We start from the raw sequence: 12,330 nt of genomic DNA, 5'->3' as shown, positions 1-12,330 counted from the left end.
ATAGAATTCTATATAAAGGGCTCCATAAACTTGCTTTCTATTTTTAATGTTCATTACTAAATATATCTTATGAATAGAAAGAATACGTACAGCATTATCTACAGTATTTTTTTAATCAAATAGATTTGATTAAGAAAGTTTATAAGTGCGCACAGTATTCCCAACATTCAGCCCAGACAATGGAGTCATACATTCTCACGTATAGGCGGTTGTGGCACTGTTACAGATCATACAGAACAATAACTTGCTTTGTCTATGGTGTCACTTTTACCTTTTATAAACAAATGAACAGAGAAAAGAAGAAACAACCTAGAACAATTCAGCTGTACACGGCAAGTAACTCCCCCCAGTACATACATAGATAGCTGACAACGATCAATGGGGCCCGTGTCTACAGGATCATGCCCCAAGTATGGGTCTCCAATGTAGTTACCATTCAGTAGGATACAACTGGCCGTTCTCCTTCTATGGGGCTAAAAGAGATAAGATTTTAAAAGCCTATGAAGAACTAACCAGGAGTGAGCAAGGAGTATCCAGCCAGTTCTGCCAGACATACATCTCCTGGGGGAATTACAATGTTGGAGAGTTCATTTTTCACATGTTAGTGTGGAGTTCACCTTCTCAATACACTGTTGTCTGCTGGGAGTTTGAGATGATAGCCAAGATCAGAATATTTTTTATGGTCAAGCAGCCTCACTATTGCTCTATGACTTGTAATAGGAGGAGGTGTAAATAATTCCTCCTCTATTGAGACCAAGAGGCACACCCGAGGAATATTGCATACCAACATTATAATACTGGTAAATATAAAATATATAGTGAGCGCTCTAATAAATGTCAGCAGCTGGAACACTTTAGGCAACCATAATGCCTTAAACATAAACAATCAATCTCAAAATAATAGAGTGCAGCGCTTAAAAAGATGAAAAGTCAATAAGGTGATAAACTGGTATTACAATGATATACTGTAGAAATACGGATTCCCACGGCCTCCACTCTGTCAGAATAACAGAAATGCGCACTCACCGGAAACGCATGGGTTATGCGCATGTGTGATTATGCATCACAGGCAATGGGTACATCAGAAACCAGGCAGCCAGGCATCTCCCTCACGGTAGGTCATCACAGACTCCTATAACAGGTCCAGGGGGTCCCCTTAAGGTCAGCCAGGTGCTTCAGGAAAAACCTCCTCTCAGGATGGCAAAGTGCTTTCTCTATGGGAGTGTAAGCTCCAGACAGGAGCCCCAGAAAACAGATGCCCAAAATAGTGTAGTATGTCCAAACACTAATGTTTATTTATAAAAACAGCAGGGCAGTATGCATGTTGTACATCATGTAAAGGATAAATACAGCAATACTGACCCCAGTAGTGATGACCGCCGGGCCTCCTCGTGGCTCCGGCGGTGGAATGACGTCACGCTCTGCACAGTTCCTCCTAAGGCCTTTCGTGCTAAAGGCACATCATCAGAGGGGAGACTGTACAGGAGCGTGACCGACGCCAGTGTCAGAAATAGGGGAATTGGCACATGCGCAATAAACCGCGGCCATTTTCCCGGAGAAAAACACGCACTGCGCATGCGCGAGCACGGCAGCGCCATTTTGCCGTGGATCCGCGATCTACCACATAGTAAGGAGGAGACAGAGAAGTCTCAATACACAGAACCCCAATACCGGTTACTAGCTATGCCACAGACCCCAGGGGATTTACTGTATACACTATCTCCCTATAAAGAGTGGAAGTGCAAAAAACCCTAGCTGTAACAGTGCGCAAAATGATCTATGGGGTACAGAGATCCCCTCAGTGAATGGCATATGATTTATTAACGGACCACGGCAAGATGAAAATTACAAATGCATGAATGTCACAAAATAAAGACATCACTTCCTGTCTGTGCCTGACATCACTTCCTGTCTGTGCCTGACATCACTTCCTGTCTGTGCCTGACATCACTTCCTGTCTGTGCCTGATGTCACTTCCTGTCTGTGCCCAACATCACTTCCTGTCTGTCCCCAACATCACTTCCTCTCTGTGCCTGACCTCACTTCCTGTCTGGGCCTGACATCACTTCCTGTCTGTACCTGAAGTCACTTCCTGTCTGTGACTAACCTCACTTCCTGTCTGTGCCTGACCTCACTTCCCATCTGTGCCCGACATCACTTCTCATCTGTGCCTGATCTCATTCCTGTCTGTGCCTGAGGACACTTCCTGTCTGTGCCTGACATCACTTCCTGTCTGTGCCTGACCTCATTCCTGTCTGTGCCTGACATTACTTCCTGTCTGTGCCTGACATCACTTCCCATCTGTGTCCGACATCACTTCCCGTCTGTGCCTTACATCACTTCCTGTGTGTGCCCGAGGACACTTCCTGTCTGTGCCTGACCTCACTGCCTGTCTGTGCCTGACAACACTTCCTGTTTGTGACTGACATCACTTCCTGTCTGTGCCTGACATCACTTCCTTCCTGTGCTGGACCTCACTTCCTGTCTGTACCTGACATTATTTCCTGCCTGTGCCTGACATCACTTTCCTTCCGTGCCTGACATCATTTCCTACCCGTGCTGGACCTCACTTCCTGTCTGTGATTCACATCCCTTCCTTTCTGTGCCTGACATCACTTCCTGTCTGAACCTGACATCCCTTACTTTCTGTGCCTAACATCACTTCCTGTCTGTGCCTAACATCACTTCCTGTCTATTGAATGGGAATATCCTCCTGCGCTAAGTATGGATGAGTCCCTATCCTAACAGCTGCTATCACTCTGCCTTAACCAATAGGTGATAAAATATCAAACACAAAAATAGTGAAGCGCTAGAATGAATCCCTAAATACGCACACAGTGCAATAGAAAACCAAAATAAAAATAAAAATAAAAATAAAAAAATCTTTCCTTGCCCATAAATTATTTCTTCAAATCAAACATTAATAAAAAATAGAAAATCCATGATAATGCGACTAAACAGTGATAAAATTATCTAAAACCTGTGTTAAATAATATATATATATATATGTGATAATTCCAATAATCAATGTGACAACCTAACAGAATATAAAAAATTCATAAATAGTGAATCTCAATCAAACATAAGTGATTAATTGTGAAAAAACCATATAATAAACTATTACATAAAAAATCCACTAAAACTTGTGATGTTTAGATATGAAAATGTGTCCATAAATGAACAAACACAGTCCATGCAATAAGGTGAAAACGACACTCAGTGTTCTTCACTTCTAGTGCTCATAAAAAAGAAAGGGAAGAAATCCTCCAATGGCAGCAATGCCTGCTCACCTCCCCAACTCAACCCGCAAAGGGCCACAAGGCTATAACTCTCCTCCAGGTAATCCTTTGCTTCCAAGCAGCTCAGTAAGGAATCACAGGACCTCCTCTCCACCTCCTCTCAAACGTCATATAGGACACAAACAGAGCTTCCCATAGTGTAATACCATTTATTTATGACACTCCATATAGCAAACTGTTTCCACTCACATGCGTTTATCCGGACCGGTCACGTGGGGACGGATGTCCGAGCACAGCGACCATATTGGTTTCCCTATTTACATGTGAATGCACCCAGGGAATGAGGAGGACTGCATTTTACTAACAAATGAAACCAAACTGTACAATGACAGGAAGATGTATTACCTACTTCAGCTCCGGAATGTTTTACCCCCTTCATAACCAGGGCATTTTTTTGCTGTTCAGCACTGCACTACTTTAACTGACAATTGTGCGGTCATGCTACACTGCACACAAGTTTCACTGATATAAATAGTGCTTTCTATTGGTGATATTTGATCACCACTGGGGGGGGGGGGGTTATTTTTTAATTATGAAAACAAATGATATCTTCTACTTTGTTATAAAACATATCCCATAAAATCAGATTTCTTCATACAGTTGCAAGAAAAAGTATGTGAACCCCTTGGGATTCCGTGGAGTTTTGCATGAATTGGGCATAAAATGTGCTCTGAACGTCATCTAAGTCACAACAATAGAAGAACACAGTCTGCTGAACATAATACTACACAAACATTAGATGTTGCCATGGTTTAATTGCACATAACATGTAAACATTCACAGTGCAGGGAGGAAAAAGTATGTGAACCTTTGGACTTAATAACTGGTTGACCCTCCTTTGGCAGCAATAACCTCAACCAAACGTTTCCTGTAGTTGCAGATCAGACCTGCACAACGATCTGGAGTCATTTTGGACCACTCCTCTTCACAAAACTGTTTCAGTGTAGCAATATTCTTGGGATGTCTGGTGGGAATCGCTCTCTTAAGGTCATGCCACAGCATTTCAATCGGGTTGAGGTCAGGACTCTGACTGGGCCACTCCAGAAGGCGTATTCTGTGCTGTTGCAGCCATTGTTTTGTTGAATTACTTGTATGCTTTGGGTCATTGTCCTGTTGCATCACCCATCCTCTGCGGAGCTTCAGTTGGTGGACAGATGGTCGTACGTTTTCCTGCAAAATGTCTTGATAAACTCTGGAATTCATTTTCCCATCAATGACAACAATCCGTCCGGGCCCTGAGGCAGCAAAGCAGCCCCAAACCATGATGCTCCCTCCGCCATGTTTTACAGTGGGGATGAGGTTTTGATGTTGGTGTGCTGTGCCTTTTTTTCTCCACACATAGTGTTGGGTGTTCTTCCCATACAACTCAATCTTGGTTTCATCTGTCCACAGTATATCCTGCCAGTAGTGCTGTGGAACATCCAGGTGCTCTTTTGCAAACTTCAAACGTGCTGCAATATTGTTTTTGGACAGCAATGGCTTCCTCCGTGGTGTCCTCCCATGTACTCCATTCTTGTTTAATGTTTTCCTTATTGTAGATGTGTCAACAAAAATGTTAGCATGTGCCAGAGATTTCTGTAGGTCTTTAGCTGACACTCTTCTTCTTTACCTCATGCAGCATTCTGCACTGTGCTCTTGCAGTCATTTTTACAGGACGACCACGCCTAGGGAGAGTAGCAACAGTGCTAAACTTTCTCTATTTGTAGACAGTTTGTCTTACCGTGGACACATGAACATCAAGGCTCAAGGAGATACTTTTGTAACCCTTTCCAGCTTCATGCAAGTCAACAATTCTTGATCGTAGGTCTTCTGAGAGCTCTTTTCTGCGAGGCATGGTTCACATCAGACAGTGCTTCTTGAAACCAGTAAACCCAAAACAGGTGTGTGTTTTTTAAGGGCAGGACAGCTGTCAGCAACACATCCAATATCATTACACTGATTGGAGTCAAGGTTGGCTCACTCCTGGCTCCAATTAGCTCTGGGAGAAGTCATTAAGCAAGGGCATCACATACTTTTTCCTCCCTGCACTGTGAATGTTTACATGTTATGTGCAATTAAACCATGGCGACATCTAATGTTTGTGTAGTATTATGTTCAGCAGACTGTGTTCTTCTATTGTTGTGACTTAGATGATGTTCAGAGCACATTTTATGCCCAATTCATGCAAAACTCCACGTAATCCCAAGGGGTTCACATACTGTTTCTTGCAACTGTACATGTAGTACAACGTGTATTCTGCTCCGTGTCTTTGGTAGAAGCATAGCTGAATCCGTGGATATTGATTGGTCTGTGTGAAGTTATGGCGTCTACAAACTATGGGATATAGAATGGAATTTATGCAGCTTTTACGTCGCTGTTACTTTCTGACTGCCGATCACATTTCTTGAGGCAGTAAAATGCCCGGACCTTACAAACATCCCCAAATGTCCCCTTTATGGGAAGGATACATCCCAAGGTATGTGCTGAGAGGCATGTTGTGTCCATGGAACATTTACAGTTTTTGCCATAAGTTATTGGAAAATGAAAAACAAAATCTATTTACACCAAGTTGTCATTTAATGAGCTATTTCTGGCACACGCCATGGGGAGATGTGGAATTACACCCCAAAACACATTCTGCTACTTCTCCCCAGTATGAGGACACCACAAGTGACAGACTTTCTGGCAGCCTTGCCACATACAGGTCCCAAAATCCAATGACCACCTTAAGGAGGCTTAGGCAACCATCTTAGGGTGCCAGGATAGGGGGGTGGTAAAATATGAACCTGCAGCCACTTGCTGGGGATTCAGATCTTTAACAATACTGCAGACGTGTTATTTCCCCCCACACTGCCCACCGCTATACAGCCGGGAGTGTGAGGACTTTAGTAAATCCGAATGTCGGCTGTCATGTGGAAGTGATACAAGTGGCTGTGAAGCCGCCTATCTGTCAGGATCCAGGTGTTCTGCGGCATCGCGTCGGGGGGCGCATGCGCAGAACACCAACTCTCTCTACCCGGCGGGCGGTAGGACCTGGCCGCGCATGGCAGCGGCGGGGTTCGCGCATGCGCACTCGGTATCACGGACGCGCGTCTGACACCAATGACAGCGGGAGGCGGGCTATTTAAACGTAGGAACAGGTATGTTAGTTGCCCTTTGGTCTTGTATCTTGTATCCTGTATCCTGTTCCTGTGTGCTGTATACTCCGTTGCCGACCTCTGCTTGTTCCTGATCCTGCTCTTCTCCTGTTTAACCCCTGGCTTGCCTGACTACTCTTCTGTCTGATCCCTGGTACTGTATTTGCCCGCATCCTGCTGAACCTGGCTTGTGACCTGACCATTCTTAGCTCGCTCCTCTGTACCTCGCTGCCCGTATAATACCGACCCGGCCTGTCTGACCACGCATACCGTACCCGACCATCCATCCATCCATCCGGTTTGGATCAGACCAGTGTATCTGTCTGCCTCTTCCAAAGTAGATTCCGTTCCTGCACTCCCCTGTCAGTATTCTCTACCACCGCAGGACGCACTCGGGGGTCGCGACCTGGTCTCAGTCTGCACCAAGTCCATCCCCACCATCAGGGGCCCTGGTGAACAGCAGGCTGGGACTTAGACTCCGCGCCCTGAGAGCGTCCGTGCGGTGGGCTGCTAGAGACTCTGCCAGGCGGCATAACATATACAATGGATACAAAAAGTCTACACAACCCCTGTTAAAATGTCAGGTTTCTGCGCTGAAAAAAAATTAGACATACAAATCATCTCAGAACTTTTTCCACCTTCAATGTGACCTATAAAATCTATACAAATCAATTGAAAAACTATCTGCTGAATCCATTTGGAACCTATCAAATCCACTTAGAAATAGTGGATCTGGAACACAGAGAACCTCTTTCAGGACCTTCTCAAATAACAAAAACAGGGGAAAAAAAAAAAAAGCAGTGGCCGATAGGTAAACCCCAACCATCTCCACCATATCCAGACAATGGGGAGATGTCTGCTCGAGGTGAAGTACCATTAGACACAGGGAAGGGAATGCAATCTGTCCATTAAGGTGAAAAGCAGAGACCAGTTTGGGTAAAAAAAAAGGAGATCCTTGGTCTCAAAACAACTTTATTGTGACGGCCACAAGTAAGATCACCTTGTGGGATAACAATGTCATAAATATGTCACAAATAGGTTCAGAATGTGGATCTTTGTAACATCAACAATACTAGCTGTAAAGACATTGGAAAGAATAACTGATTTTTAAAATAACAAACCGGCGTCTACTTACCTGTAGCTTTTGAACCACTTTAGCTACTGCAATTGGAATAGGGCTAAATGGGGGGGCGAGAATGTCAAACTTCTTGGGTGACGGTACATATTACTGAATTAGCAGCAAGAGAATGTTGAAAGAGGACAGACAGGGCAGACATGTGAGCCTTGATAGTTCTAAGGGCTAAATATGTTTCTACCCCAAAAATAATGGAAATACATAATACGGCCCACCAAAAAAGCATTTGACAAAACCCCCAAAGAATCACTACAGCAAAAATAAATTTCTGCATACAATGATAAATAATGAAATTATAAGTTGGAGGAAGTCTGTGCAGACCCAGTTGGTCACTGTAGTGGAGCATCTGAATATTGTTGCTGCCCTAGCAATCCAGTGATGAGGAGGGTCAGCCATTTCCAGCAAAAGCTTACTCCCTGTGATGATTCCTGATAAAACTTGAATGCATGGCCGAGAGAGGAGTGACTTCAGAACCAATGGGCAAACCCCCATTCCTGTCAAGGGAGATGCAAAAAGCCTACTATGACCTGCCACTAGCTGATGCCAAGGATTATGCAATGCTAAATGAAGAGATTTTGGCCTGCCTGGGAGTGACTGTTGCTGTCCAGGCACACAGAATACGTTGTTGGAGGTATCGGACCAGCCAGTCACCATGTTCCCAAATGGAATTGCAACTTACCATGAAGTGGTTTCAGCTAGAAAAGCTGACAAGACCTCAGATTGTGAATGGAGTCATCATGGACTACTTGAGGGTGTTGATTAGTGAACTTCAGCACTGGGTCAGCCATGAAGAACCATTAGTGGTGGACCTACTGGTGGAACGGTACACCATAGTAGAGGAACTGCTTGGATCTGCCAAATCCTGAGGAGCCTTGCCAGTGCAGAGAAAGCCTTCACCAAAGCCAGGAACAAGCACTCACGAGTCAGGGAGCTACCATCCCAGAAGTTATGCTCCAGCACGAAAGAATGAGAATGTGTTGTGTTGGCAGTATCACTCCCAGGGCCATATCCAGGCTCAGTGTACCTAAAGGAGGAGCCCATGAAGTGATAAGGGGGTGTCCTGCTACACTCAGAGTCTGTACTGCCTACCTGGATCTGAGGGGTGACTACAAAGTGACAGAGATAAATCAGCTTCAAGCCCAGGCATTACAGGACTCCAGTAGTAGGGTAACCTTTGTCCATAACAGAGTAATTGGGAGAGTGGGCCTCTAATTAAGACCCCACGGGTAGTATGCATATATATATATAGGGAAACTAAAGAATACCCACTGGTACAAGCGACTATCACTACTACCTGTATGTAAGGGAATTCCCGTGAGACGGCTGGCAATTAGAAATGCGCATGCACACAGAAATGCGCAATCATGCGCATGGTGAAGGTTGGCGCCAGATGGACTATTTAAAGGCTGCCTCTGCCTTTGCTGAGCGCTGACTGGTCTTCAGCTGTTCCCCGTTTCCTGCTCGATCCTGTGTGATTTCCTTGTTGCTCACCCGGCTTGTTCCTGACTCGACTCCTGATTACTCTCCTACTTGATACTTGTTCCTGACCTCAGCTCCTGACTTTGGCTTGCTTATGATTTGGTACCTCGCTGTCCGCCTGTTGATGACCCTGGCTATTCCTATGACATTGCTCCTGTCTCCCATCCCAGCTTCCTGCCTTGCTCTGGTGCACGCCTGGTGATCTACCACACCAGCTCTGCATATCACTACTGTTCCTGAATCGGTGGTCCATCAGTCTTTTAAGGACTCCAGCTGCAAGTGCTGCAAACAACATCTGCTGGCGCTCTTGTCCCCCTGGTCCCTAGACACCCTCTGTTCCACCTCAAGTGAGGCCGACCTCGTCATTTCAGTCTCCAATCAGGTACGTGATACTGTGGCATGGATACCCAGGAGGTCAGGGTTGTACACAATCTGATATATGTCATCATAGTGGTACTGTCCTGTTTGTGGAAGTGTGTGTGTATGCGTGTGCGTGTGTCCCCTATGCAGGTGATGGTTGGGGAGGATGTAGAGGGAACTTCCCCATTGTAGACTATGTCCAAAGATGATGGGGGAGGAGGTTCCTCAAGTCCTGCATATCCTGACCTGTAAATGTCAAGGGGAGCATTTGGTGCTGTCCAAATGCAGGACCCCACATTAAAAAAAAATGTCGGCAAACAAGTTATTGTGAATAATAGAGGATCACAAGTGCTCGAAGCCAAAAGGAGATTTCTATACTTTGTGATGAATAGGGAATTGCTATGTTGAGTCAACAAAGTCCAGGGAAGTCAAAAACATAAAGAAGGAGTGCAACATATTGTTTTTGAGTATTAAATCAATACATATTTCCAATAAATATATCAAAAAATCAATATTAATAAACTTGTGAAAAACAGAAAATCGTGTGAAATCAAAATGTCATCCCGTGCTCATCATACAAAAAAATATATAATATAAAAAAAATATAAAAACATTAATTAGTCTTCAATGAAAAAAATATATGTGACTTTTCCCAGTGATTCAAATCAAATCAATAATTCCAGGTGACTTCTTTAGTGAGTATAAGATGTGCGCTCACCTCCAGATTAGCCTGTAACAGGCTAATAATGCTTTTTGTCCACTCAATGGGACTGATGTTTGTTGCACTATATGAAGAGTGGTGGGTCCCTCTCAGGCTGCTTCCCGTCTGCCTTGTGTAGACCTGTTGTCCTCGAATGGCCAGTGACGTCGTAGCCCCTAATGAAGCCGCGTGACCAGCGGCGTAACACGTAGGGGAGGGGCTACGACGTCACTGGCCATTCGAGGACAACAGGTCTACACAAGGCAGGCAGTGCTTGGCATGCTGTTGATGTATTTTTGGTGATTTAAAAGCGTTTTTTACACTATTTAAATGTAAGTGCAACTGGTATTTTAATAAAGCACTGTTTTTAAAAAAATAAAGCACTATTTTTGGCAATTTTCTTTCCACTGAGGGGATTTTTCCAAGGAAAGGAAAGCAGGAGATAAGCAGTATGAGAGTAAGATCCCAGCAGGAGTAGGAGACGGGAAGCAGCCTGAGAGGGACCCACCACAAGCAGCTGCCGGCATCCTCCCCATATCACAATGATCAGCCGGAGATTCAGCAGCTATACAGCCACTCCATCCCTTCCACAATTGGAGGAAGGGGGTCCCCCCATCCCACTGTCACCTTTCCTGGCCTCTCCCATCCCACCGGGGAGCCGGGACTCATCCAACTGGTGGCATCCTGAGCACTGAGCAGACACAGAGGAACTGACGTTGTCCCTCCTTCTCTCTGACATCAGAACCCAGAACCAACCAGGATTCCATCCCTTCCACTTCTGCTTTGGTGACAACCTTGTTAGTGACACCACCAACACAGGACATTTCTTTCCTTCCAGTGACACCACCAACACAGGGACATTCTTTCCTTCCAGTGACACCACCAACACAGGACATTTCTTTCCTTCCAATGACACCACCAACACAGGACATTTCTTTCCTTCCAATGACACCACCAACACAGGACATTTATTTCCTTCCAGTGACACCACCAACACAGGACATTTTTATCCTTCCAGTGACACCAACACGGGACATTTCTTTCCTTCCAGTGACACCACAACACAGGACATTTCCTTCCAGTGACACCACCAACACAGGACATTTCCTTCCAGTGACACCGCCAACACAGGACATTTCTTTCCTTCCAGTGACACCACCAACACAGGACATTTCTTTCCTTCCAGTGACACCACCAACACAGGACATTTCTTTCCTTCCAGTGACACCAACACAGGACATTTCTATCCTTCCAGAGACACCACCAACACAGGACATTTCTTTCTGCTGATTGTCTCTCTGTGGAAACCAATCATTCCCATCCAGGACTCTCGGGGTTTTCTCTATGGAAGAAACAAATACAGAGAGAGGTGGGCTGAGAGAGAACTCCACTTCTTTCAGTGTTTAGTCCCCGGTCACATGGGGTGTCACTCGGCATGCCATTTCCATGCTATGCTTCTTGCAGATCACAAGTCGCCCCCTACTGCCCACAATGACGGGTCATATCGGGGGGTGTGACTTGGTGGGAGTCGCAGCGATTTCTAAAGTCGTCCCTGCACTACTATTGGTGGGATTGGCATAGACATCGGTGTCACTCCAGAAATCGGCATTTCCCCCGACTTGGAAATCGTACGACTTCACTGTAAGCTGGATGTGACCGGGGGGGGGGGGTTAGAGGACAAAACCGGGAACTCCGCAAATGAGGCGTCCCACCATGATTAGTGACACCATCTTTCCTTCTTTCTCTTTCCCTCTCAATTCAATGAGCTTTATTGGCAGGAACAAATGACATTGTAGCATTGCCAAAGCAGTTTGTATGGGAAGAGGGGAAATATAAAGGGGGAGGGGTCCATGGGAAGGATTATGAAGTCCTCAGTGTTTCATGTCCCTCTCAGTCTGTGGCATGGTGTCACATGTGGTACAGCTATTTCCCCCATTGGCTCCTCTTCTCCCAGTAGAATTTGGAGTTTCCTCCTTTCTTCTATAGAAGTGAAGTCCGGGATGAGAGCGGAGAGTCTCTGGAAGTGAGTGTCCCTCACTGATGAGTACTTGGGGCCCCGTACTGTCCTCCTCCCTCTCTCCCCCCAGGTCCCAAAGGATGGCGGCCCATTCACAAAGTGCAGTGCGATTGGCCCATGCAGGAGGAAACCGGCTGTGGGGAGTCATGAGAAACATGCAGTTCCTGTTGTGACCGGAGCCTGACAAGAAGAGTGATGGGAGATATGATCAAATACAATCTCAT

General features: G+C 45.4%; 1 protein-coding gene and 1 pseudogene across 1 annotated transcript in view; both read right to left on the bottom strand.

Annotated features, from left to right (window-relative positions):
• The window catches only part of LOC149470540 (uncharacterized), a 699,116-nt gene that overhangs the window by 169,039 nt on the left and 517,747 nt on the right, over nt 1–12,330 (bottom strand). The gene's annotated exons all lie outside the window — the stretch shown is intronic.
• The window catches only part of LOC149470547 (uncharacterized), a 201,877-nt pseudogene that overhangs the window by 767 nt on the left and 188,780 nt on the right, over nt 1–12,330 (bottom strand).

This window comes from Staurois parvus, unplaced genomic scaffold, assembly GCF_062004578.1.
Source record: "Staurois parvus isolate SC_StPar_1 unplaced genomic scaffold, SC_StPar_1.0 ptg000039l, whole genome shotgun sequence".
NCBI classification, from domain to species: domain Eukaryota; kingdom Metazoa; phylum Chordata; class Amphibia; order Anura; family Ranidae; genus Staurois; species Staurois parvus.
Note: the sequence above shows the minus strand (reverse complement) of the source record. Positions and strands in the feature narration are given on the sequence as shown.